At 47.3% G+C, this 27,800-nt stretch overlaps 1 long non-coding RNA gene across 2 annotated transcripts in view; it reads left to right on the top strand.

Moving 5' to 3' along the window:
- Positions 1-19,148, top strand: part of LOC137327674 (uncharacterized) — a 96,370-nt gene extending 77,222 nt beyond the window's left edge. For both annotated transcript variants that reach the window (XR_010964505.1, XR_010964506.1), the window contains exons 4-5: positions 17,753-17,902; positions 18,658-19,148. This is a non-coding gene — a long non-coding RNA (uncharacterized lncRNA). The remainder of the gene's footprint in view (positions 1-17,752; positions 17,903-18,657) is intronic.
- Positions 19,149-27,800: the final 8,652 nt, after the last annotated feature.

Genomic DNA, 27,800 nt, shown 5'->3' on the forward strand with positions numbered 1-27,800 from the left:
CGGGATGGTGTGTGACTTGGAGGGGAACGTGCAGGTGGTGTTGTTCCCATGTGCCTGCTGCTCTTGTCCTTTTAGGTGGTAGAGGTCGCGGGTTTGGGAGGTGCTGTCGAAGAACCCTTGGCGAGTTGCTGCAGTGCATCCTGTGGATGGTGCACACTGCAGCCATTGTGCGCCGGTGGTGAAGGGAGTGAATGTTTAGGGTGGTGGATGGGGTGCCAATCAAGCGGCCTGCTTTGTCCTGGATGGTGTCGAGCTTCTTGAGTGTTGTTGGAGCTCCACTCATCCAGGCAAGTGGAGAGTATTCCATCACACTCCTGACTTGTGCCTTGTAGATGGTGGAGAGGCTTTGGGGAGTTAGGAGGTGAGTCACTCGCCACAGAATACCCAGCCTCTGACCTGCTCTTGTGGCCACAGTATTTATATGTCTGGTCCAGTTAAGTTTCTGGTCAATGGTGACCCCCAGGATGTTGATGGTGGGGGATTCGGCGATGGTAATGTCATTGAATGTCAAGGGGAGGTGGTTAGACTCTCTCTTGTTGGAGATGGTCATTGCCTGGCACTTGTCTGGCGCGAATGTTACTTGCCACTTATCAGCCCAAGCCTGGATGTTATCCAGGTCTTGCTGCATGTGGGCTTGGACTGTTTCATTATTTGAGGGGTTGCGAATGGAACTGAACACTGTGCAATCATCAGCGAACATCCCCATTTCTGACCTTATGATGGAGGGAAGGTCATTGATGAAGCAGCTGAAGATGGTTGGGCCGAGGACACTGCACTGAGGAACTCCTGCAGCAATGTCCTGGGGCTGAGATGATTGGCCTCCAACAACCACTACCATCTTCCTTTGTGCTAGGTATGACCCCAGCCACTGGAGAGTTTTCCCCCTGATTCCCATTGATTTCAATTTTGCTAGGGCTCCTTGGTGCCACACTCGGTTAAATGCTGCCTTGATGTCAAGGGCAGTCACTCTCACCTCACACCTGGAATTCAGCTCTTTTGTCCATGTTTGGACCAAGGCTGTAATGAGGTCTGGAGCCGAGTGGTCCTTGTGGAACCCAAACTGAGCATCAGTGAGCAGGTTATTGGTGAGTAAGAGCCGCTTGATAGCACTGTCAACGACACCTTCCATCACTTTGCTGATGATTGAGAGTAGACAGATGGGGCGGTAATTGGCCGGATTGGATTTGTCCTGCTTTTTGTGGACAGGACATACCTCGGCAATTTTCCACATTGTCGGGCAGATGCCAGCGTTGTAGCTGTACTGGAACAGTTTGGCTAAAGGTGCTGCTAGTTCTGGAGCACAAGTCTTCAGCACTACAGCTGGGATGTTGTCAGAGCTCATAGCCTTTGCTGTATCCAGTGCACTCAGCCATTTCTTGATATCACGTGGAGTGAATCGAATTGGCTGAAGACTGGCTTCTGTGATGGTGGGGATATCGGGAGGAGGCCGAGATGGATCATCCACTCGGCACTTCTGGCTGAAGGTGGTTGCAAACGCTTCAGCCTTGTCTTTTGCACTCACATGCTGGACTCCACCATCATTGAGGATGGGGATGTTTACAGAGTCTCCTCCTCCTGTTAGTTGTTTAATTGTCCACCACCATTCACAACTGGATGTGGCAGGACTGTAGAGCTTTGATCTGATCCGTTGGTTGTGGAATCGCTTAGTTCTGTCTATAGCATGTTGCTTCTGCTGTTTAGCACGCATGTAGTTTTGAGTTGCAGCTTCACCAGGTTGGCACCTCATTTTTGGGTACGCCTGGTGCTGCTCCTGGCATGCTCTTCTACACTCCTCATTGAACCAGGGTTGATCCCCTGGCTTGTTGGTAATGGTAGAGTGAGAAATATGCCGGGTTATGAGGTTACAGATTGTGCTGGAATACAATTCTGCTGCTGCCGATGGCCCACAGCGCCTCATGGATGCCCAGTTTTGAGCTGCTAGATCTGTTCTGAATCTATCCCATTTAGCACGGTGGTAGTGCCACACAACACGTTGGATGGTGCCTTCAGAGCGAAGATGGGATTCGTCTCCACGAGGACTGTGCGGTGGTCACTCCTACCAATCGTGTCATGGACAGATGCATTTCCGACAGGTAGATTGGTGAGGATGAGGTCAAGTAGGTTTTTCCCTCGTGTTGGTTTGCTCACCACCTGCCGCAGGCCCAGTCTGGCAGCTATGTCCTGCAGGACTCGGCCAGCTCGGTCAGTAGTGGTGCTACCGAGCCACTCTTGCTGATGGACCTTGAAGTCCCCCACCCAGAGTACATTCTGTGCCCTTGCTACCCTCAGTGCTTCCTCCAAGTGGTGCTCAACATGGAGGAGGACTGATTCATCAGATGAGGGAGGGCGGTAGATGGTAATCAGCAGGAGGTTTCCTTGCCCATGTTTGACCCGATGCCATGAGATTTCATGAGGTCCGGAGTCAATGTTGAGGACTTTCAGGGTCACTCCCTCCTGACTGTATATCACTATACCGCCACCTCTGGTTGGTCTATCCTGCCGGTGGGACAGGACATACCCAGGGATGGTGATGGAAGATCCTGGGACGTTGGCTGAAAGGTATGATTCTGTGAGTATGGCTATGTCAGGCTGTTGCTTGACTAGTCTGTGGGACAGCTCTCCCAATTTTGGCACAAGTCCCCAGATGTCAGTGAGGAGGATTTTGCACTATCGACTTGCACGACACCCCCCACGTCACCCACTCACCAACAAACGCTACCCATCTGAACGCAATGCTGCACTTCGCATGCTGCATCTCACTTGCAGGTCACACACACTGGCAGCTATTTGATCATGACAGGCATATCACCCAGACACCTTGCAGGATACTCACTGACATACTGTCCTTTATCTTGCAGGAGAAGGTGGTGCACAACAGCCGGCAGCAGGAGAGACCTTAGGGTGGACAGGAACGTTTACACGTCCTCGCCTCCTTCCACCCTCCCCCCAGAGGAGACAGTGCTTGGATCATTGGCCGGGCCGTCGTTGCGGCCGTGGCCACTGGTGGCGCTGGAGGTATTGATGATGAGGGTCTCTGCATACCTAATCCTCCTTCTCATTTCCCATGCACGTCTTGGTCCTCTCCCCGCTCCACAACTCAACCTGTTTCCCTTTGTCATTGCAGATACCCAAGAACACATGGCGGCACTGCCGGAGGGGGAAGAGGGGGACACTGAAGGCACGCCGTCACTCAATCTGATACTCGCATCCACCAGCTCAGAGACTGACATTGCCTGTACTTTAGAGGATAGGTTAGAGGAGGGATCTACATGTGGTGAGACACTGGGCACAAGTGATCAGGAGCCGGGGCGGGGGGATCGGATACCACAGGTGCAAGCTCACCGGAGGGCAAGATCGCGCAATGGTTCTGCTGCCCAGGCGTCGGATGAGGACTTCGATGGGTCAGGTTGCAGAGGACAACTAATGGGTGTACATCACCAAATGCTTAGGGCACTGGAAAGCCTGCTAGAAAGCCTGCGCACAATGAGAAGGGGCATGGAGGAGTCCAGCTTCAACTTGGCACAGGGCTTCATGCAGATCTTGGAGCCCATCCTTTCCAACATGGAACGGGTGGTCACCTCCATCAGCACACCTGTGGAACCAACCATGATGCAGTGTCTGATGGCTGATGTCGCGGCTTCCATTGCAGCACAAACCGATGTCTTCAATGGTCTGCAAGATACGGTTGCTGCTCAGACTGCTGCAATGGAAGCTCAGACTGTACAATGGAAGCTCAGACTGCTGCAATGGAAGCTCAGACTGCTGCAATGGAAGCTCAGACTGCTGCAATGGAAGCTCAGACTGCTGCAATGGAAGCTCAGACTGCTGCAATGGAAGCTCAGACTGCTGCAATGGAAGCTCAGACTGTGCAATGGAAGCTCAGACTGTGCAATGGAAGCTCAGACTGTGCAATGGAAGCTCAGACTGTACAATGGAAGCTCAGACTGCTGCAATGGAAGCTCAGACTGCTGCAATGGAAGCTCAGACTGCTGCTATCGTGGCTCTGGGGACCACTGTGGAATGAGGCTTCCAGGGCGTCACAGCACACCAGCAATCCGTTCTCCAGCTGATCACCAGAAGTGCTGAGGTGCCGCCCCGTGCGAGTGGCAGTGGCGCCATGGCAGTCGGACCTGTTGTCCTCTGTCCAGACGACAGCATTCTTGCTTCCGCTCCTGCCACTCCGCCAGTGACCCTGTTGTTGCCTCTCGGCCAGCCAGGCCAGACTGCTGCTGCCTATGCTGAGATGGTGCAGTCTGAAGCCGGGCCCTCCCGGCCTAGAGCTGCTCGAGGTCATCCTCCAAGGCCATCTGCACGCTCCTGCATTGAAAGTCAGCAGGCTCCCACCACCCATGCTCCAACCATTGGGGAAGCACCTTGTAGGAGCACAGGGATAGGTAAAGGCACACGAGCAACAGGCACTAAGGGAATGCAAGAGTCAATCGTCTCATTTTGTTTGCATCATTTTAGGTGCTAATTTATATATTTGAATTTGCATTTTTTGTGGTGGTTTTTATTTCTGCGATGAGCTGAGGGAGGAAGCAATGTGTAATCATATGGAGAGTGATTTGATGGTTGTGTGGGAGAGGACGGGTGGGGAGTGCAGGACTGTTGGTGACTTGGGAGATGTCGTTCATATTATTGATATTGCTCACGAATCAGGTGACCACGCAGAGCCCTGGCAGACAAGGCCAGTGTTCCTTGTTGCCCCCTTGCATCTTCCTCCACTTCCCCCTCCGTCTCCTCCCCCTCTTCCTCCAGCTCAGGGTCTTGCCGGATAATCGGTGGCAAGGGCTTTTCCCTCATAATGGTGAGGTTGTGCAGCATGCCACGAAGATTCTTGACACCCGCTCAGCTGGGTATTGCAGGGCTCCAACACAACGGTCCAGGCAGCGGAAGTGTTGCCTATGGTGTGCTCAATGACGTTGCGTGCGGCAGCATGGCTCTTGTTGGAGGCCCGCTCTGCACGTGTGCGTGTGTTCCTGACTGGGGTCATGAGCCACCTCACGAGGGGATAGCCCTTGTCACCCAGTAGCCAGCCTTTCACTTGCCGAACCGGTTCAAAGATAGCTGGCACGTTGGACTGCCGCATAGCGACGGCGTCGTGACTGCTCCCAGGGTAAGGGGCATTGACCTGCATGATGCACTGCGTGTGGTCGCACACCAGCTGCACATTCAGGGAGTGGCACCCCTTTCGGTTCATGAAGATGGCCAAGTTGACATGTGGAGCACGCGTGTGGCAATATAAGTGCAGTCAATGGCACCCTGCACCATGGGGAAGCCTTGTGCTCGCTCGTTCTGCTTCACTCTATCAAGAGGGAAGGTGATGAACCTGTTGCGCATCTCGTATAGTGCCTCTGTTCTCTCTCTTATACAGCAGTGCGCTGCACACTGAGATGTTGCACAGCTCGCCAGCAGAGGCCTGAAAGGATCCAGGGCTGTAGAAGTTCAGCGCCACGGTTACCTTCACAGCCACAGGCAATGCTGTCCTCGCCCTGCTCTGAGGCTGCAGTTGTGGCTGCACCAGTTGACAAATCTCCGTCACGACCTCTTTGGTGAATCTCAGCCGTTGGATGCACTGATCCTCACTCATCTGGAGGTAAGAGTGGTGTTCCCCGAAGGTCCTCATGGGATATGGCCTCCTGCTCAGTGGCCTACGCCACCTCCTCCTTCTCACAGCTTGACCTGCTCTGCATGGAGTCTCTGCAAGCTCTCAGTCATGTTCTAAGCCCAGCGGGAGCCCTAGCAGGCCACCCATGGTTGCCAGGAATCTTGTTCAAACACTGCTGTAAATTATACCAACCGTAAGGCAGTACCTGCCAAACCACTCTAAATATACTATAGCAACTCTCTAAGTATAGGAAGCTTCAACAAACACGTCCTATTCTACCAGCAGCCAGAAGCAATAATCCAGCAACTAACCTGCAACACCTGCATGATTCCTTTAAATAGCGCTGGTGGGGGGTCCTCCAGTCACTCTCAGACATGTTCAGGTGTTTGTGGTTAAGACAATGCATTGAGTGCAGCTTTAAGTGCCAAAATTGTATCTATCCCTTTAAATCAGCGTTGCACACTGATCTAACGCATATTTTCCCTACTTTGCATGCTGCCGGTGTTTCTTATCTGCGTGTGCGTGAAACCCTTTACCAAGATGGCGTCTGGTGCATGTAACGCTAGAAGCATGCGCATGCATTCCGGACGCCATTTTGGAACTTCGGGAGGCCGCGTAGCGCCGAAACAACGCAGCTGCTACACAGCCCACTTTCTAGCCCTCGGTTCCCAAAGCTCTCCACCACTGGGGTTTTCCTTGCATCATTTCTGGGTCTGTTGCAGACTAATTGATAGAGATTGATTAGTCAACAACTCCATTATCGTTGTATCATGCAACTACCAGGATGGTAGAAGGAGAACTAGATGAGCCTTGGTCTTTTTTTTGGTCTCGTGATTCCTGTGTAAAATGCACCAAATATTGCACTGCACTTATGTTAATGAGGCCGACAGTTGTATGTCTCACAGCATTTTCACAATTTAAAATTTAGGGACCTAAGTGAACAAGTGTCAGTGTAATGGGATGAGGGTATTAAACCACACTTCAAATATGACTTTGACAGCACAAGTTTAGTGCCCCCAATAATTGTGGAAGATACAAGTTTGGCTCATTTAATTGAGGTCAACAAATGCACCAAATACACCAATTCACTCTCAACTGAATAAGCTAGACTGGTATTTTCCACAATTAATTGAATTGGTGTTTTTGTGAATTGGGTGTGCTGTATTTCATTAAAGTTAAACCATAATGTTACACCGGGGTGCTGTAAATCTCAGATTACCATCCGTGGTAACGTACTGTGATCAGTCAGAAATCTGTAGTCGCGATTACTGCACACAAGGCAGGGAGCTCTGACATTCTATTGATTTTAGTTGGAGCATTAGCTCCTTTTAATGTTCACTGTCGTTTCAGCATAATCTTTTAAGTCATAACATGGCAAGCTCTGGCCATCAAAATCAATCTTCCTTCCTGTAGCCGAGACAGGAGTCTGTGTTGAGATAGATTTTAAAGCTCGGTAAGGAAGGACTCTTTCATTTACAGGGGAAGGAAAATTGAGGGGGTGGATTTTTTTTTTCAAGTACTCGCTCAATGCCTATGCAAAATTTATAACTAGAAATGTGATTTATTATCATTTGAAAGAAAACTTTAAACTTCCCATATTAAAGGAGAATTGGCATGTCAAGGCCCTTTTTTTCTATGCTGTCCTAGTGATGTCACTGATGGAGGAGATTTACCTATGTCCCAGCTTGTTTCCATTCATTGTAATGGAGGCCATGACCTCACACTACTGCCTATTATAACCACTGACGTCATTGGAGCAAGGTTGTGGCTCTTCATTAGATTGGGTCGTTTGAAGTTTTCTTTCAAGACGGTTTCTAAAAAAAAAGGAATCTCAAAAAAGTATTTTCTGCTCGAATTTCCTTCTTTAAGCCCATTAGTAGAATTCTGGAAGGAAGACCCATGAAGAATAGCACAGTTTACTTGTTCCAACCATTATACCTGTTACCCTGCTGTTCTGCTGGGTGTTGACAATGGTACAATTGAACAAGGGATATAGCATTACTACATTGGCCATGTGGTAAGAGCTTTGGCCTGCTTTAAGCTCCAGGGAAGGACTGAGCAAGTGCTTGAATTTAGCTGTGCTGAGCAGTTGATGACATGCTGAATCTGACTCATTAAAAGCACTAGATATTATCATGGGGCCAGTGTAACACTGTACATCTGCTTTTGGATGCATTTCACTGGCAACTGGCCTAGTTTATCATTTTTCTTCTTCCAACAGGAAGATACTAACTATTAAAATGCAAGTTCTCTGAATTATAGTGGATGATCATGTGTGGCATAATTTTTCATTTACAGGCAATGTACATACCTGGGTGATCTGAAGTGAGACTTGAGAGTTAGGAGTGCAGTACAATTTGCAAAGCAAGTTATTAGCCATTTAGAAATGGTCAAAAACTAGATATCTTCTCCTATGTAAAATCTTTGTCGACAAGATTTAAATACATGTTGCGTTTTTTTTCTTTCTTAAACAACGATTGCTTTTCATTGAATGCTTTTCATTGAACTCTTATCAGTTTAAGGAAAGAAGATATCGTATCTGAAAGAAATTAACTGCTGACCTTAATTGTCCCTTTCGGTTGCATGACTATTTTAAGTGTGAATGTGTACAAGTCTGCATTGTTAAGCTGATAAAAAAGCTGTGAAACTGATATTAGGTTTCCATATATAGCAGTAGTTAATAATATGGGAGATTTGGGGTATCAGAGGGATGAGCTTTGATAGGCCGAATGGCCTTTTCTTGTCCTTGACTTTTCATGTTCTCAATATGTACATTAGATATGAAAAGTAAGGTGAAGACTGTACATATTGAGACCAGTGAGAAACAAGTACAGATGCCGCTACTGAGCCTTAAAGGGAAATGCCACCTTGGTTTTCATTTTAATGTACAGCAATTTTCCTCAGAAAAAGACATCAACATGCTGTGAACCACGTGCTACTGTGTCACAGAGAAATTCTACTTGCAGCAATATGGTTTCGCATCACTAAGGAGTTCTCCCCGGTGTCCTGGCTAATATTTATCCCTCAACCAACATCACTAACAGATTATCTGGTCATTATCACATTGCTGTTTGTGGGACCTTGCTGTGCGTAATTTGGCTGCTGCATTTCCTACATTACAACGGTGACTACACTTCAAAAGTACTTCGTTGGTTCTAAAACACTTTGGGACGTCCTGAGATCGTGAAAGACGCTATATAAATACAAGTTTTTCTTCCCCTTAAGGCGATGATATCATTTGTTTATTCTCCAGTGGACTCTGGGTTGGGTGACATCACTGGCCCATCGTGTGGAGCAAAGAAATAAACTGCTTGCATCTTAATTTGAAATGGTTGAGGATTTTTTTTTTTGGACAGAAGGGACATATCGGTGTTGATAGTGGCTAATATGTTGGGTGGTAATGAAGGCGAGGCCATTCGGGCCACCATGTCAGTGTGGGGCCACTGTACCAGAGAGAAGACGATGGGACAGATAATAGAAGGGCTCAGGGCTGCTTTTAACTAAAAATCCTGTCAATCACTCCCCTGGTGCATCAGTCTGCCTGACTGAACGTCAGCATCAGCCAGTTTTCTTACCTTCTCTTCCACCTCCTCTGCAGCCAAAGCATATGATCTTGGATAGTCTCTGTCGAGTAGGACCCCACTCAATCTGTCCAGACATTGGAACCGCTGCTTCAACGTACTGTTGATATGTTCCACCAGATTCCCGGCTTCAAGGTGGCCATCAATGGAGCTTTTCACCTTGGGGAACCCAGGCACTTGGTGAAAATGCTGGATCCTCTCAAGTTGTTCCCTCTTTTCCATGGGGAGAATGGCATATGTGTTGCATCTGGAAAAACATGGCTTTGGTGATGTACTGAATGATCTGGCAAATGTCACCAATAGTGGCATAAATGTTCAATGTGGGGTGACTTTGACGACAGCAGGCTGGGCTGTCCCTATACTGGATATGATCTGCAGGCCAGGCTTCAGTAGATGGTACAACGTGGTGACTGCTTCTCTGCTGAAGTATAGACCGTGAAGGCAGGTCTCTTCAGGCATGCCCCAGTCATTGGCCCCGATATTACCAGGGAGGCGGGATGGCAGCGGTGGTGGGGGGGGGCGACTGGGCACGTGGGTAACCCACCGAGTAAAATCCGTCCGTTCCCCAAGCGATCGCGGGTGAATTGAAGCCACTTAACGTGGCTCTCGGGTTTCCCGTCATCAACCTGCGCAGCGGGCGGACTGCGCACCCGCATCACAGGCTGTCAGCTGGAGGAGCCCTATTTAAAGGGGCAGTCCTCCAATGCTGCTCCTGCAGCAAAGGACCAAAATTATACAATGGAGCAGCCCAGGGGAAAGGCTGCTCCCAGATTTACTGATGCCTCAATCCAGGTCCTACTGGATGGGGTGAGGAGGAGGAGGGATATTTTCTACCCGGTGGACGGGAGGAAGTAGCCTGCCTCTGCCACCAAGAAGGCTTGGCTCGAGGTGGCAGAGGAGGTCACCAGCAGCAGCAACAACTCCCACACATGGATACAGAGCAGGAAGCGCTTCAATGACCTAACTCCGTCTTCCACATCACCGCCCCCACCCCACAACTCTTTCTGCACTGCTAACACTACTCTATCACATCACACCCATACTTGATGCCACCCATTGGGTCACTCTACAGTGGGTTTATGTGTAGTTGCAGGACTGTTTTGTGCGGGGGGCGGGGTGGGGGGTGGTGGTTGCTGGTGTGGCCGCTGCTCTGTCCAGGTGGTGTGAGGACTGGACTCTTCACACTGTCTGATGTTAGGAGAACTGTTCACATATCAGTGACTCCCTGGCCTCACGAGCAGCCAGGTGAGCCGCTGTTCTGCCCATGGGTTGCTCCTCCTCCTCTGCCTCCTCGTCCTCATCCTCATCCTCCTCTTCCTCCTCAATATGGCTGGCAGATGTGGTTGGGGCCTCCTCAACCGGCACCCCTCTCTGTTGTGCCATGTTGTGCAGGGCGCAACAGACGACTATAATGCGTCCCACTCTGTCTGGTGCGTATTGAAGCGCTCCCCCAGAATGATCAAGGCACCTGAAGCGCATCTTGAGCAGCCCTATAGCATGCTCAATTGTAGACCTGGTGGTGATGTGGCTGTCGTTATATCAACGCTGTTGCTTGGTGGTGGGGTTCCTCAGAGGTGTCATGAGCTACGTGTGCAGGGGGTATCCCTTGTCCCCGAGGAACCAGCCCTTGCCGGTGTTCGGTGTGTGGAAGAGGGACGGAATGTTGGACTCCCTGAGGATGAAGGAATTGTGGCAGCTGCCAGGGTATCTGGTGTACACGTGAAGGAATCTCTTGCGGTGGTCACAGATGAGCTGAGTGTTGATGGAGTGATAGCCCTTCCTGTTGATGAACAGTCCTGGCTCGTGTGGAGGTGCTCGTATTTCTATATGGGTGCAATCGATTGCACCCTGTACCCGTGGGAAGCCAGCCACAGAGTGGAATCCCACTGCCCTCTCCGTCTGGCTGAGGTCATCCATGGGGAAGTTGACATAGTGCGAGGCCCTGCGAAACAAGCCGTCGGTGACCTGCCTTATGCACTTGTGTGCAGACGACTGAGAGACCCCAGCGATGTCTCCAGTGGCATCCTGGAAGGATCCGGAGGCGAAGAAGTTGAGGGCAGTGGTGACTTTGACAGCGACAGATAAGAAGATGCTGCTTGGGCCAGCCGGGAGCAGCTCGGCATGAAGGAGGCTGCAGATGTCTGCGACTGGCGACTGAGTCTGAGCATCCGTATGCACTGCTCCTCAGAGAGGTCCAGGAAGGTGAGCCTCTGTCTGTAGACCCTCTAATGAGGGTAGTGCCTTCTGCAGCGTTGCTCTCTCTGTTGTTGCCCTCTGTGCTCTTGTGCAGGTGCCTGTGGCGCAGCACTGTGTTGTGGAGCTCCACATGGCGGAGGTGGACGGCGCGCCTGGCAAGGCTGGTGATGTTGCTTGTCCTCGGATGAAGTGATGAATGTAGCCATGGCACCCCCCCAACCTGACGGTGTGAGTTTGAGGGGGTCCGCAAAGTAGATAAATGTGTTTGCACAGCAGAGTTTAGGGTATAAATTAATAATTTTGAGTGGAAAGACAAAGGTGTTGCAGCCAAAACTTTCTCTGAAGTGACAGAGTGCCCTGGTTTTCTCCCCACCTGTCAAATAATCCTTTGCATCTCCCACTGGCTGCTGGCTGAAACACGTCTGCTCCAACAGGGAGTGTTTCCCACAGCACGGGAAACACGCTGAGGATCCTTCAAAATTGCACCCCTGTCAAAATCTCCACTCAATGAGGTCTGTCAAATACCTCAACTATCAACTTAACTATCTAAATCATCATCCCGCCGGCTTTAATTGCCGGTGGGAGTCCCGCATTCAGGAGCTGCGCACGGACCCGAACGCGTCACTTGGGAACCTGGAAGTCAGTGGGTTGGAGCCGGGCTCTGAACCCGCTCTGGGATTCCGCCATTTTAGGAGCCCCCCTGCCCACCCCCAACACACCCCTCGACCATCTGAAAATCGGCCCCATTGTGGTCTGGGTCTCTAAGTCAGTCCTGGACCATCTGTGGGTGGGTAAGTGCACATGTCTTTCCTCCCTCTGCAGGAATTCCTGTTCCTCCTCTGAATCCAGGACAGCCATTGGCTGGTCTAATGGAAGTCCCATGCTGAGCACTGTACTTAGTGTACTACTGAGCACAGTAGTGGGAGACAGTAAGAATACTAATATTCGGTGGTGTGCACCAAAGGAGTGCTGAGTTGCAGGGGGGGAGGTATGGATTAGCTATAATGCACAAGGTTCAGTTTGATGAGTCGAAAACAATAGTCCAAATGTAAGTCTCAAAAATATTGGGGGTAAAATCTTGGTCAGTTGGAGCAAAATGGGTGATCGCGAATTGGTTTTTACACCACGCCCGATTTTTTCTTTTCCATTGACTTCAATCGGGCGGGGTGTAAAATGAGCGGCCAATTCACCATTGACGGTTTTGTGCTCACACCCAAGACCAAATTTCACCCACCGATTGCTTTAAGTGCTGGGAGTTCTGCACTAACGGTTTGGAGGCCTTCCAGCACCTGTTCTGTACTGTTGCTCAGCCAAACAGGAGCTGCCCTGCAGAAGACCACGGGGCAGTCAACATGGGATCAATCTGCATTGATTTAAATAATCTTGTTGCCCGTAATGAGGCCGATGCATGCATATAGTGCGGTCTACAACTCTGTGGCTTGGCATTAAAAAATATCACACTTTTTTGAAAATGATCTGTGAATTTTAGTGTAATTGTATGCAGAAGTACACCTCGCCTCAATGTTCTTCCTTTAACATTGTAAATGTTCTTTTTGTCTTGATTGTAACTCTTTTTCATACGTTCAGTTTTTAAATTTAAGAAAACCATGGTTGGGAATGCTATTGCTTACCAAGGTAAAGGACATCAACATTAGGGAATGGAACATTTTTTCTAGTTTTCCAGCTTTAAGCATTCTTAGGTCAGGAATTGCACTTGCCAAATTCCCTGAAATGCTCCATCAGTCCATCCCTCAACTGAGTATACCTGCCTCACCAATATGATATTTACTTTTCCCACGCTCTCCCATCTTTATGGTCTCTCAGAATGAGAATGCCAATAATATGCCAATTAGACGGGAATTTGAGGGCAGCTTTTGCTTGGGACTTCTGTCTGCCAGGAGTTTTGAGACCATACAAACACTTCACTTATGACCCTTATAGCACATTCATCAGTGAATACCTTCATTCTACTTTTGCCCCTTTGACCCCCATCCCCCTCTGGGACAGAGTTTATCCCAGCTCCCAAAGGTGGGACAGATTGTTCTTTCTAATTTAACAGGGTCTTTCAAGCCAAAGATCTCAGCAAATCCTGCCGACTTTACTCTTGGCTTGCAGCCTGCTGCATGAGACCCAATCGGGATTTGGCACCAGAAACTCGGGCCTTGGAGCTTTAGGGAACTAATAATGGAGCAGTTGCCAGAATCGGAGAAAACAATAGCACTTTGCAATACCACAATCTATGGTTTAGGCTTTTCTTTCCTCTTTCATGGGGCTTCATCTGGGACTTGGTAAAATGTTTATGTTATAATCTTGGCCTCTAGAATTCTGTGGCACTTCAAGCCTAATTTTGCAGCAAGACCAATTAAATTCTTCAGCATATGAACGTAGGTTCTGCAGCAAGTCTGTCCAGGATTGAGCAACATCACAATTTATCTATTATGTACTAAAATTGGTATATGGATCACGGGCTCCATTTAAAAACTGCAATGTTAACCGTTCATAACGAAATTCCAATGTTAAAATGTCCACATTTTATCTGTTACATTTGCCTGTAACCCCTGTAGGTGGCACTGTAATAGTATTTCCAATGTTAATCTGATCACTGACCTGTGATGCCTTCTTGTAACACTATCACGTGTTGCTATATTATCGGCAATCCATAAATCATTCAAAATGTTTTCTGAAAGAAATTGTCCATTTCTTTCTCGGTAATAAGTTTTTAATGTCCAAAATAAAGTGTTAAAGTTTAAAAATCAATTACATAATTAAATTTATGAATTGGATTGTCTTGCAATGCATTAATTATAATTTTTATTTGAATGCCTCAGCCTCTCCCTAAAGTGTGGGCTTGGACTTGATATTTTTGCTCAGAGTTGTGTATTTGGTTGAATGCAGATTGTGCAGTCTGAGCAGATCGGGGTCTTCGGGGTTTGGAATGGGGTGGGTGATCGTGGGGGGTTGGTGAGCAGTCGGAGATCACGGAGGGATGGAGCAGTCGGAGATCCGGGGGTCCAATTGCGGGGTGTGTAAGGAGGTTAGCTTGGTGGGAGGTGAAGGGGGGGGCGATGGGGGGAAGCACTCCTGCTCCTCCTGGACCATACGCAGTGCTGTAAATGCACTTGCCTCATGAATCTGGCCTTTCTCATCTTTTCCCTGCCGGTGATTCCTGCAGCTCGGGAAACCCGGCCTCCATGGGTTAAAAATAAAAGTTTTTAGGTAAAATGGAGGCGTGTAGCCTCCTTAAAAGATTTTACTGACTGACCCGCCTCCTGAGACTGGGTTGGTCGCCCACCCCCAGACCTGCCTCCGATATAACCGGAGGTGGGCAGGTTGAAGGAGGGCTGGGGTCGGGTTTGAGAAATGTAAAATTTATATGACCCACCTGCCCAAACCCACCCTTTCTTGGGGGGTTAAAATTCCCCCCAGAGTGTCTTTCCTCATCAAATTTTTTTGTTTTTTTTTAGCAAGGAATTTTGTAATGGATGGGAGGGGAGCCAAACGTATAGGACAAAGGAAGGAAGGAAACCTCTTGAGGGTCAGGAGGCCTCTGGTCTCTTATCACCCACCCTTGGGAGGAGTGGATATTGAGCCAAGGTTGCGGTGAATGACGGTGGAGCAAGGAGAGGGTTTGAGTAGATAATTCAAAGGAGAAGAGATAGAGATAGTGATGGGTGTGAGCAGGTGTAGCAACAGGAGTGAGGGAGTGATAGGAAGGAAAGGGGGCAGTGGGATGAGGCAGGATCCAGGAGGAAGCATGATTGTTGATGGGATGGTCATGAAGGCCGCATTTATCCCCCCACCAGAAAATGCAGCTTACAGCCGTAAGAGCGTACAAAAAAAATGACCTACTGGGCCATTCAGCCTGTCCCACACAAACGAGATGCCTTATGCACCACAATACAGACACTCCCAATCCCACCCAGCACCATGTCATCTCCTGGGAGAGGCGAAAAACCAGATTAAAAACCCAGGCCAATTAGGGGAAAAAAATATGGACCATTTCACACCTACCCCCTTAGGCGATCGAAATGAGTTCAGAAGTCCACTCTGGCCGTGATTAATGTCATGTAGTACTTATCTTTTTTTTATACGAGGTGATCTCTGCCCAAGTCAGAAACAGGTCCAGCTCTTGCTTGAAGGAACTCGGCAAATCGGCGTTCACCGCACGAGCCGGCAACCTGTTCTACAGGTCCACTCATCTCTGGGAAAATAACCACCTCCTAACATCTAACCTAGCTTTTTCTTTACATAACTTGAGATTGTGATCTCTGGTGCTGCCTATTCCTATTTAGTTGAAACAAACTATCTACACAAAAATAATCTATTCCCTTCATCATCTTATAAACCACAATCAAATCAAATCAAAGTCTATGCTTCTCTAAAGTGTAGAGACAAAGCTTGTTGAGCATGCTCTGGTAAATAAGATTATAGAATCATAGAAAGGTTACAGCACGGAAGGAGGCCATTAAGCTGTGCCAGCTCTATGCAAGAGCAATCCAGCTAATCCCACTCCCCCGCCCTTTCCCCTAGTCCTGCAAATTTTTTCCTTTCAAGTACTTAAACAGTTCCCTTTTGAAGGCCATGATTGAATCTGCCTCCACCACCCCCTCGGGCAGTGCATTCCAGATCCTAACCACTCGCTGTGTAAAAAAGTTTTTCCTCATGTCACCTTTGGTTCTTCTGCCAATCGTCTATGACCTCTGGTTCTTAACCCTTCTGCTAATGGGAACAGTTTCTCTCTATCTACTTTGTCTAGACCCTTCATGATTTTGAATACCTCTATCAAATCTCCTCGCAACCGTCTCTGTTCCAAAGAGAACAACCCCAGCTTCTCCAGTCTATCCATGGAACTAAAATCCCTCATCCTTGGAATCATTCTAGGAAATCTCTTCTGCACCCTCTCTAAGGCCTTCACATCTTTCCTAAAGTGCGGTGCCCAGAACTGGACACAATACTCCAGCAGTGGCCGAACCAGTGTTTTAAAAATGTTCATCATGACTTCCATACTTTTGTACTCTATGCCTCTATTTATAAAGCCCAGGATCCCGTATGCTTTTTTAATCCCTTTCTCAACCTGCCCTGCCACCTTCAACGATTTGTGCACATATACCCCCAGATCTCTCTGTGTTCCTTTACCCCTTTTAGAGTTGTGTCCTCTATTTTATATTGCCTCTCTTCGTTCGTCCTACCAAAATGTATCACTTCGCATTTTTTTGCGTTAAATTTCATCTGCCCCGTGTCCGCCCATGCCACCAGCCTGTCTATATTCTCTTAAAGCCTACCGCTATCATCATCACAGTTTACTACACTTCCAAGTTTTGCGTCATCTGCAAAGTTGGAAATTGTACTCTGTACACTTAAGTCCAAGTCATTAATATATATCAAGAAAAGCAGTGGTCCCAGCACCAACCCCTGGGGAACACCACTGTACACATCCCTCTAGTCCGAAAAACAACCGTTCACCACTACTCTCTGTTTCCTCTCCCTTGGCCAATTCTGTATCCGTGTTACTACTGCCCCCTTTATTCCATAGGCTGCAATCTTGATGATAAGCAGCACTTTATCAAACGCCTTTTGAAAGTCCATATACACCACATCAACTGCATTACCCTCATCTACCCTCTCTGTCAGCTCATCAAAAAAATCTATCGGGTTAGTTAAACATGATTTGTCTTTAACAAATCCGTGCTGGTTTTCCCTAATCAATCCACCCTCATCCAAGTGATTGTGAATTCTGTCCCCGATTATCGTTTCTAAAAGTTTCCCCACCAACTGAGATTAAACTGACTGGCCTATAGTTGCTTTTTTGAACAAGGGTGTAACATTTGCAATTCTCCAGTCCTCTGACACCACCCCCCGTTTCTACGGATGTTTGGAAGATTATGGCCAGTACCTCCGCAACTTCCACCCTTACTTCCCTCAGCAACCTAGGATGCATCCCATCCGGATCGGGTGACTTATCTACTTTAAGCACAGCTAGCCTTTTAAGTGTGATGTGGAGATGCCGGTGATGGACTGGGGTGGACAAATGTAAGGACTTGCACAACACTAGGTTATAGTCCAACAGTTTTATTTTAAATCATAAGCTTTTGGAGCTTTCCTCCTTCGTCAGGTGATGAAGGAGGAAAGCTCCGAAAGCTTGTGATTTAAAATAAAACTGTTGGACTATAACCTGGTGTTGTGCAAGTCCTTACATTTAGCCTTTTAAGTACCTCTTCTTTATCAATTTTTAGCCCATCCAGTATCTCAACTGATTATACTGGGAATTAATCTTGTAGCCCTCCTGTGCACCCTTTATCACCCAACATGTGAGGAGACCAAAACTGGACACAGTATTCTAACAATTCTATCATTGACTCCTTTCCAGCCACACTACACCATGTCTCCCACCCGAAAGGAAAGAAGAAAAAGATGTAGAAAGAAGCAGAAGGAGTCAGAGAGAAAAGCAAAAACAAAAGAGAGAGAGAGACCGAAGCAGAAGAGGAGAGACAAATAGCAATACTAAGATAAGAGACAGGTGAGAGAGAGCGACCTTATTCTCTGACTTACTCCATGGGAGATCCAATCGTAATATATTCAAAATTTTGAGTTTGTCACCATTGAGACACTTGGTACATTGAAATCAATGAGTTATGCTGAAAGCCTCCAGTCCATTTGAAATCTGTGGGCTGTGCTGCAATGGTAATAACAGTACCTGCTATTCTTACTGCCTCTAAAGGTGGTGCTGCAACCTCTAAATAAACAATGTGACAAGAACCATTCGGTCATGAACTTCCATGGGGGATTTTCCCAATAACTCCGTGAAACTTGGAAGAGCCGCAGAAACCCTGGAAAACAGCGTAAATGGCATCTGTTGTTTTTCCAGGGTTTCTAGACTCTTCAGCTGAAGTTACAGTGGGCAATTGTGAGAACTCCGATGGAAATTTGCCCACCTATTATTCTTACTTGCTTCAGAGGTGGTAATGTAACCTCTTTCAGCCTGTTACACCAAAGGTTTGGCAAACTCTTCAAAGGGACACCAAAATGGCTATATTACATGTCAAGGTTGGGGTGGCCTAACTGGATCAGCCAGCTATGCATTTCATAAATCACGGTCTATGGATAGATCAATTAGAAGCTGATCCGCAGTGTGTTCTGAGACCATGCCTATGTGTGAATCCACATTTAACTAACCAAACAGGAACTAAACAGAAAGATGGAGCAGTTTTCTTTTTACAATCCCAGGACTCGAACAATAAACTAAAACTGAATTGTATTTCATTTTTATTAAAGGACTGTCCAGCATTCCAGCATCATAAAGGTTAAGGAGATATATTCCTTAAATTGGCACCGTGGAGGGCAGCTAAGGCAATCATTCTGCCACAGTGGTCTGCCAGCTGGAAAAAATATATTCACGCAGGACTTGAGTTGGCTGGCACTGAACTTTCTAATGCTGTTTCCTCCAAGACTGGGAAGGATGCCGATCACCACCACTCAAAACAATTAGGCTTGCCTGCTGTTTAACCTGCCTCGTACATCAGTGGGATAACACTCTTCCATCTGGGAGACCTTTATGGGAAAGTCTTTCATCTGAAATAATTTCCACTCCAGTCTGGCTTCCTTTTTAAATTAAAATAAATAATACACCAGACACACACGCACACACATTGATTTTATATATATCTATCAGTATTACATACTGTATAATACTCTCCATCCTTATCATATCAAAACTCTTGAGAATTTATAGCATGATCTTGTCTGATCGAGAATGTAATGTCACACAACCATAAAATATAATGTGAAAGGTCTACTAGCCATAAACAATTTACTTTTGTTATTAGAATTTTTAAAATAAAGTGACAAAAGATGTACATGACAGAAGACTGTAGTTGTGATAGATTTGGATTTTAGTGCCTCATAGAAAACAAGTTCAGAATGTTAGCAGACTTGGTACTGGTGAGTTGTAGGAGTGTGATAGGAGACCGGGGGGTCTGTGTGAATGGGAAGTATTCTGGATTAAAGAGTGTGATAAGTAGAGATCTGCAGGGCTTAGTGTTGGGATGAATGTTTTTCAACATTTTCATAAATGATCTGGAAGAACGATCGTTAGCTTCATCTCAAAAGTCTGTGGGGAAAATATCTGGAGTGGTTAATGTGGTGGTCCAGCTACAGGAGGACTTGGAAAGTTTGGGGCAGTGGGTGGACAATTGGTAGATGCAGTTAAATGTAGATTAAATCCAAAGTCATACACTTAGGGATACAGAGCCGGCAGAAGGATTACAGAATAAATGTGGAAAATACTGACTAAAGTGGATAAGGAAAGGGATCTGGGAATCACAGTGGATAGATCCCTCAAGGTATCAAGCTAATGCCTGGCTGCTGTCAAAAAACAAATGTGATTTTGGGCTGCTTCAAAAGAGGAATGGTGTAGATCACAGGAAGCAATCCTGTTATTATAAAGATCACTGGTTAAGTCACACCCGGAGTATTGTGCGCAGTTCTGGAACCCGCACTACGGAAAGGATGTAGCTAAGCTTTAAAAAGAAAGGTACAGAGAACGGCTACAAAGATGATAGGAGAGTGAAGAATAAAACATATGAGGATAGGCTCAAAGAATTAGGACTGTTCTCGTTGGAGAGGAAAAAAGTGAAAGAGGATATAGCTGAGATTTTAAAATTAATAACGCTCAGGAATGTTAAGGGTCAGTCAGGGCTATTTGAATTGGCACAAGACAACAGAACAAGGGGACATAAATACCGGCTGAGAAGAGAGAGATTCAGGCACGATAGAAGGAAATGTTACTGAAAGGGTGATCAGTTTTTGGAATTGCTTACTGAGGGAGGTTGTAGCGGCAAGCAGCTTAGATCTTTGAGGCAAACTTAGACGGATACTTAAAGAGAAACATATTTTTGGATACAACTGCTGGGGCAGCAAGAAAGCCAAGTACGGTGTCACATAATCACTGCTTCCTGATTTACCCCATCCTTTCAGCCTGGCTGTAGCATCAGCCTTGGGCCTTCACCTGGGGTTTTCAATAATAAACAAAGCAAAGCCACATCCAGGTAAACAGTTTAAATTGTAAAACTGTATACTGATTGTTCCTTATGCAACGTAAGTAGAATTTTAGATTATTCATCTTGAGCTCAAGTTGTTTTCTTAATGTTGCAATTCTATACTGAAGGTAGGGAAACTTAATCAAACTGTCCATCACAGGAAACATTGTAGCAAATTCTTTTTTTCACTTTATAAGAGTCAAAAACTGATAAGATCAGATTGTCGCGACAGGATGAAATAAAGATCTAAAGTAATATGTGATCGTATCAAGTGGTGAAGATCAAATGTGAGTTCGTGATCTGACGTAATATTAACTAACGTGACCTTCTCAGGGTATGACATTATTATCTTCCTTTCTACCTTACTGTCACTGACTTTTTTTTCCTCCTCCAATCCCAGTTTTAAGATGATTTATTTTTACTCTCTTGCAAGTCTCCGACATTCGAGGAAAACTCCCAGGCTCCTGACAGTTCTGCTCTTTAACTCGGATATTAGGAAGTGCACGGAGCAACTGCTGCTGCATTCACCTCTGATTTTTCCTCTTTCCCCGAGGTGAAGCACTATAAATATTTCCTCCTAGCATGGCAGAGATTGAGACGTCGCCATGCTGAAGATTGTGCCTGCAATCTGTGCCTGGCAGTCAGTGGCATAGAAGGGCATGTCTATTAATATATTTGAGCTTGGTGATGACACCAAGCTCAAGTGCCTAGATGTCTTTTGTGGGGGGGGGGGATCGATAACATTTAAACGGGTTATGGATTTGTGCCAGTGAATGGGAGATACAGCTCAGTGAGTTTAGCCAGTGAGTAACTGAGCCATTCAAACCACAAGGTTTGTTCTCCGATATGTACAGAGTTTGTTGATCTCCGTGAGGCTGTTGGAATAAGTCTCATTGGTCTCCATTGGTCAGGGAGCACGTAAATCTGCCAGGGCTCGTTGTGGATGGCTGGGCAGGACAGGTTTGGGCTTGGCAATGAAGCTCCCGGAGATGAAAGGCCTTCTGAAACTCACCCGTGGAACTGTAGTGCAGCACGGATGCCCACGTCCTCTGGAGGAGAGCGGAGAAAATCGGCCAGAAAGAAAAATGGAATTACAGGTGGAATTTGATGTGAAAAAATATAAAGTAAAATAGATTGTTATACAATGTAATATAAATGATGTGGATTCTAGAACAGCTGCAACCAGGACAAGCAAAGCCGCTTGCATTAGAAGCGGTTCTGTACAATATAAATGCTCCACGAAAGCAACAAAAGGCACATGACTTCACTGTAATGGCCTTTTAAGTACTTTTTCTTGTTTATCCTCCCCTCCTTTTTCCTTTAAGGCCCTGACAGTTCTTTGGGCACTGCTGACCGACCTGTACCTCACCCAAGTGGCCAGACATCATATAGAAAAAATACTAAAGGAGGATCCATGAATGCTTCCTTGTAGGGGACTCCAATAACATTAACACCAGGCCTGGGAAGTATTATTTTATGGATGCTCATGTGGACATGTGGGACTCAATTTTCGGATGGCCGAGCTGGTGCGTTCGTGGCGGGGGGGTGCTCCTAAAATTGGAGATTCCCGGAGCGGGTCCGGAGCCCGGCTCCAACCCGCCCACTTCCGGGTTCCCCAATGACGCGAATCGGTGCGCGCGCAGCCCCCGCACGCGGGACCCCCACCGGCAATCAAAGCCGGCAGGATCCCATTTAAGATCATTATCTGGGTACTTGAGGTCGTTTACAGACCTCATCAGTTGGAGATTTTAGGAGGATTCGGATTTTGGACTACCCAGAGCGTGTTTCCCATGCTGGGGGAAATACTCCCTGTTTAAACAGACGTGTTGCAGCCAGCAGCCAGTGCCAGCTGTAAAGGTCCATTTAACAGGTGCGGGGTAAACCCTCATTCATTGCAGCAGGGCACTCTGTCATAGAATCATAGAATCATAGAAGTTTACAACATGGAAACAGGCCCTTCGGCCCAACATGTCCATGTCGCCCAGTTTATACCACTAAGCTAGTCCCAATTGCCTGCACTTGGCCCATATCCCTCTATACCCATCTTACCCATGTAACTGTCCAAATGCTTTTTAAAAGACAAAATTGTACCCGCCTCTACTACTGCCTCTGGCAGCTCGTTCCAGACACTCACCACCCTTTGAGTGAAAAAATTGCCCCTCTGGACCCTTTTGTATCTCTCCCCTCTCACCTTAAATCTATGCCCCCTCGTTATAGACTCCCCTACCTTTGGGAAAAGATTTTGACTATCTACCTTATCTATGCCCCTCATTATTTTATAGACTTCTATAAGATCACCCCTTAACCTCCTACTCTCCAGGGAAAAAAGTCCCAGTCTGTCTAACCTCTCCCTATAAGTCAAACCATCAAGTCCCGGTAGCATCCTAGTAAATCTTTTCTGCACTCTTTCTAGTTTAATAATATCCTTTCTATAATAGGGTGACCAGAACTGTACATAGTATTCCAAGTGTGGCCTCACCAATGCCCTGTACAACTTCAACAAGACATCCCAACTCCTGCATTCAATGTTCTGACCAATGAAACCAAGCATGCTGAATGCCTTCTTCACCACCCTATCCACCTGTGACTCCACTTTCAAGGAGCTATGAACCTGTACTCCTAGATCTCTTTGTTCTATAACTCTCTCCAATGCCCTACCATTAACGGAGTAGGTCCTGGCCCGATTCGATCTACCAAAATGCATCACCTCACATTTATCTAAATTAAACTCCATCTGCCATTCATCGGCCCACTGGCCCAATTTATCAAGATCCCGTTGCAATCCTAGATAACCTTCTTCACTGTCCACAATGCCACCAATCTTGGTGTCATCTGCAAACTTACTAACCATGCCTCCTAAATTCTCATCCAAATCATTAATATAAATAACAAATAACAGCGGACCCAGCACCGATCCCTGAGGCACACCGCTGGACACAGGCATCCAGTTTGAAAAACAACTCTCTACAACCACCCTCTGTCTTCTGTCGTCAAGCCAATTTTGTATCCAATTGGCTACCTCACCTTGGATCCCATGAGATTTAACCTTATGTAACAACCTACCATGCGGTACCTTGTCAAAGGCTTTGCTGAAGTCCATGTAGACCACGTCTACTGCACAGCCCTCATCTATCTCCTTGGTTACCCCTTCAAAAAACTCAATCAAATTCGTGAGACATGATTTTCCTCTCACAAAACCATGCTGACTGTTCCTAATTAGTCCCTGCCTCTCCAAATGCCTGTAGATCCTGTCCCTCAGAATACCCTCTAACAACTTTCCCACTACAGATGTCAGGCTCACCGGTCTGTAGTTCCCAGGCTTTTCCCTGCCGCCCTTCTTAAACAAAGGCACAACATTTGCTACCCTCCAATCTTCAGGCACCTCACCTGTAGCGGTGGATGATTCAAATATTTCTGCTAGGGGACCCGCAATTTCCTCCCTAACCTCCCATAACGTCCTGGGATACATTTCATCAGGTCCCAGAGATTTATCTACCTTGATGCGCGTTAAGACTTCCAGCACCTCCCTCTCTGTAATATGTACACTCCTCAAGACATCACTGTTTATTTCCCCAAGTTCCCTAACATCCATGCCTTTCTCAACCGTAAATACCGATGTGAAATATTCATATAGGATCTCACCCATCTCTTGTGGTTCCGCACATAGATGACCTTGTTGATCCTTAAGAGGCCCTACTCTCTCCCTAGTTACTCTTTTGCCCTTTATGTATTTGTAGAAGCTCTTTGGATTCTCCTTTGCCTTATCTGCCAAAGCAATCTCATGTCCCCTTTTTGCCCTCCTGATTTCTCTCTTAACTCTACTCCGGCAACCTCTATACTCTTCAAGGGATCCACTTGATCCCAGCTGCCTATGCATGTCATATGCCTCCTTCTTGTCACCTCAGACAAAGTTTTGCCTGCCACACCATTGTCTCCACACTCCAAATTATTAAATCATACCCTAAACTCTGCTGTCCAAACACATTTACCTACTTTGTGGACCCCCTCACACTCACACCATCAGGATGGAGGGGGGGGTTTTCATTGCTGCATTCATCACTCCATTGGAGGACGACCAACATCACCAGCCTCGCCGGGCACGGCATCCTCCTCCGCCACGTGGAGCTACACAACACAGTGCTGCGCAACAGGCACCTGCACAAAGTAGTCGTGCAACTACACATACACCCACTGTAGGTGACCCAATGGGTGGCATCAAGGGTGTTCATGGAGAACCTCATGAAAGGGCATTATTGCACAAGCCAGTCAAGAATGGCCAAGACGTGGCAGTAGTGGTGACAATATAATATGATGTGGAGATGCCGGTGATGGACTGGGGTGGACAAATGTAAGGAGTCGTACAACACCAGGTTATGGTCCAACAGCTTTATTTGAAATCACAAGCTTTCGGAGCTTTGCTCCTTCGTCAGGTGATCTGACGAAGGAGGAAAGCTCCGAAAGCTTATGATTTCAAATAAAGCTGTTGGACTATAACCTGGTGTTGTACGACTCCTTACAATATAATATGTAATGTGAGTTGATCAGAAATCAAATATAAGGACAAACCCTCAAACACCCTTGTGCATCCCCTTCATGCTCACGACACGTTTGCCTTACGCTTCCTATTACACAAAAGTGATGCATGCCCTGTGGCTGCAGCTCAGGTAGTGGCAGGTTGAGTGAGGCTGACTGTGAAAGAGATGCACGAGAGGGTGAGTATGAGACGGAGCCACGAGATTGTATGAGGATTGGGTTGAGTGGTCGTGTTGGGATGAGTACTGGCGAGGTGAGTAAGTACAGGTAAGATGAGGATGAGCTTTGAGTGGGTGTGAGGAGTGATGTGATAGAGTAGTGTTGGCAGTGCAGAAGGAGATGTGAGGTGGGGGCAGTGATGTGGCAGACGGAGTGTAGGGGAATGAGTAAGAGTACTCACTTCGGCTGACCTGGCCTGATGCGCCTCCTGCACTGTATGCAGGTGCGTGATACGTTGGTGGTGCTGGTGACCTCCTCTGCCACCTCGAGCCAGGCCTTCATGGTGGCAGAGGCAGGCCACTTCCTCCCGTCCGCCGGGTGGAAGATCTCCCTCCTCCTCCTCCTCCTCACCCCATCCAGTAGGACCTGGAATGAGGCATCATTAAACCTGGGAGCATCCTTCCCCCTGGGCTGCTCCATGCTGTAATTTTGCTTATTTTCTGCAGCATCAGTCAGTGGAGGCCTGCCCCTTTAAATAGGGCTCCTCCAGCTGACAGCCTATGATGCGGGTGTGCAGTCCGCCCGCTGCGCAGCTTTCCAGCGCGAAATCCGGAAGCCAAGGTAAGTGGCTTCAATTTACTTATGATCGCGTGCCAAATCCACCGATTTCACTGGGCGCGTTACCCACGCGCCCAGTCGACCCCCCGCTGCCAACCCGCCTCCCTCCTAATATCGGGCCCGTGAATTTAAACCTGTGGCATTGAAATGTGTGAGTGGATGCAGTCCAAGTACAGACATGGTAAACATAAACAAGCAATACCCATAGCATGTGAGGTCATGGTAGCATAATTCAGGTCACTCTGGGGTCTTGTGCTCGGTCAGGGTGCTTTTTTTTTGTCTTTCATCCTAACCACCAACCATTAAAACCTGAATGCAGCGGGCTGGTAAAGTGCCTGGGTATGTTAATATGCCACAATGGTTGCTGAATGATGAGCTCCTGAACCCAGCCTCGATATCAGGGGAACAGGTCTCCTGCTTGACATCTCAGTTGCAACATGGTACATGCAATGTGAGGATCTAGGATGTAAAGGAAGTAAGTCAAAATTAGAAAGGACAATGACAATTATAGGAACAGGAATAAGCCATTCAGCCCCTCAAGCCCGCTCCGCCATTCAATTAGATCATGGCTGATCCGTATCTCAACTCCATTTTCCTGCCTTTGCTCCATATGCCTTTATACTCTTACCTAATAAAAATCTATCGACCTCAATCTTGAAAGCTCCAATTGTCCTAGCATCCACAGCCTTTTGGGGAGAGATATCCAGATTTCTTGATTAATTACTTTTTTCTCTTAAAATAATGGCTAAATGCGATTGCAACATCCACCTTTCTTCTGTTACTATTATATTAAACGCTTTACTTTTCTGGTAACTTTTATCGATTAAGAAATGGAGCCTTATCGAGTTAGGGGGGGAAGGAGAGACATGAAGCTCATAAATGTAAAAGACAAAAATAAACTGACTTTGAAAAACAAGCTCCAGGTATTAATCAATATTTAATGAACTTAGGAAAGCACAGCCCTGGTGTCCTCCATCTGATGGAGTGACTCTAAGAGGCTGATTATAATCTCATGAACTAATGGATTTGTTAATGCCTGCGTTTGAAATGTTTTGAACCTTGGCCTTTTTACTGTCTGCAGTGGAAGTGGTAGATAAATTCATCTCCAGAGAGGAAGAGCATTCCCTTCCTCCCCCTTCCCCACCCCACCACCCCAACCACCAAAAAAGGATAGTTAAACATGATTCCCAATGTTTTCCAGATCTTGACCACAATAACTGTTATCTGTTATCTTCTATGCAATTATCCACTGTCCCTGTTAGCTGCCAGAATTTTTGTGGGATAAAATCTCCCCTGCAATGTCAAAGCTGATGTTTCTTTTGTTTCACCCTTTCTTGGTGGATAAACCTACATAATGTTCATTTTGTTATTTGTGTTGCATTTGTCTTCATGCCCGTGTTTAGGGCATTGCTGCATCATACATTTGTGCAGGACAGCATTGGTAGAAGTGACCACTGCACAGTCCTTGTGAAGACAAACTCTTGTCTCCACATTGAGGACATCCTCCATCATGTCGGTGAGCGGCGGGAGAGAGCGAGACCAGAGCGGGGATAAAAAACAGCGCGGAGAGAGCGAGAGTTCAGTCGGTGAGCGGCGGGAGAGAGCGAGACCAGAGCGGGGATAAAAACAACGCGGAGAGAGCGAGAGTCCAGTCGGTGAGCGGCGGGAGAGAGCGAGACCAGAGCGGGGATATAAACAGCGCGGAGAGAGCGGGAGTTCAGTCGGTGAGCGGCGGGAGAGAGCGAGACCAGAGCGGGGATAAAAACAGCGCGGAGAGAGCGAGAGTCCAGTCGGTGAGCGGCGGGAAAGAGCGAGACCAGAGCGGGGATAAAAAACAGCGCGGAGAGAGCGAGAGTTCAGTCGGTGAGCGGCGGGAGAGAGCGAGACCAGAGCGGGGATATAAACAGCGCGGAGAGAGCGAGAGTTCAGTCGGTGAGCGGGAGAGAGCGAGACCAGAGCGGGGATAAAAACAGCGCGGAGAGAGCGAGAGTCCAGTCGGTGAGCAGCGGGAGAGAGCGAGACCAGAGCGGGGATATAAACAGCGCGGAGAGAGCGAGAGTTCAGTCGGTG

The sequence above is a fragment of the Heptranchias perlo genome, chromosome 12 (genome assembly GCF_035084215.1).
Source record: "Heptranchias perlo isolate sHepPer1 chromosome 12, sHepPer1.hap1, whole genome shotgun sequence".
Lineage (NCBI taxonomy): Eukaryota > Metazoa > Chordata > Chondrichthyes > Hexanchiformes > Hexanchidae > Heptranchias > Heptranchias perlo.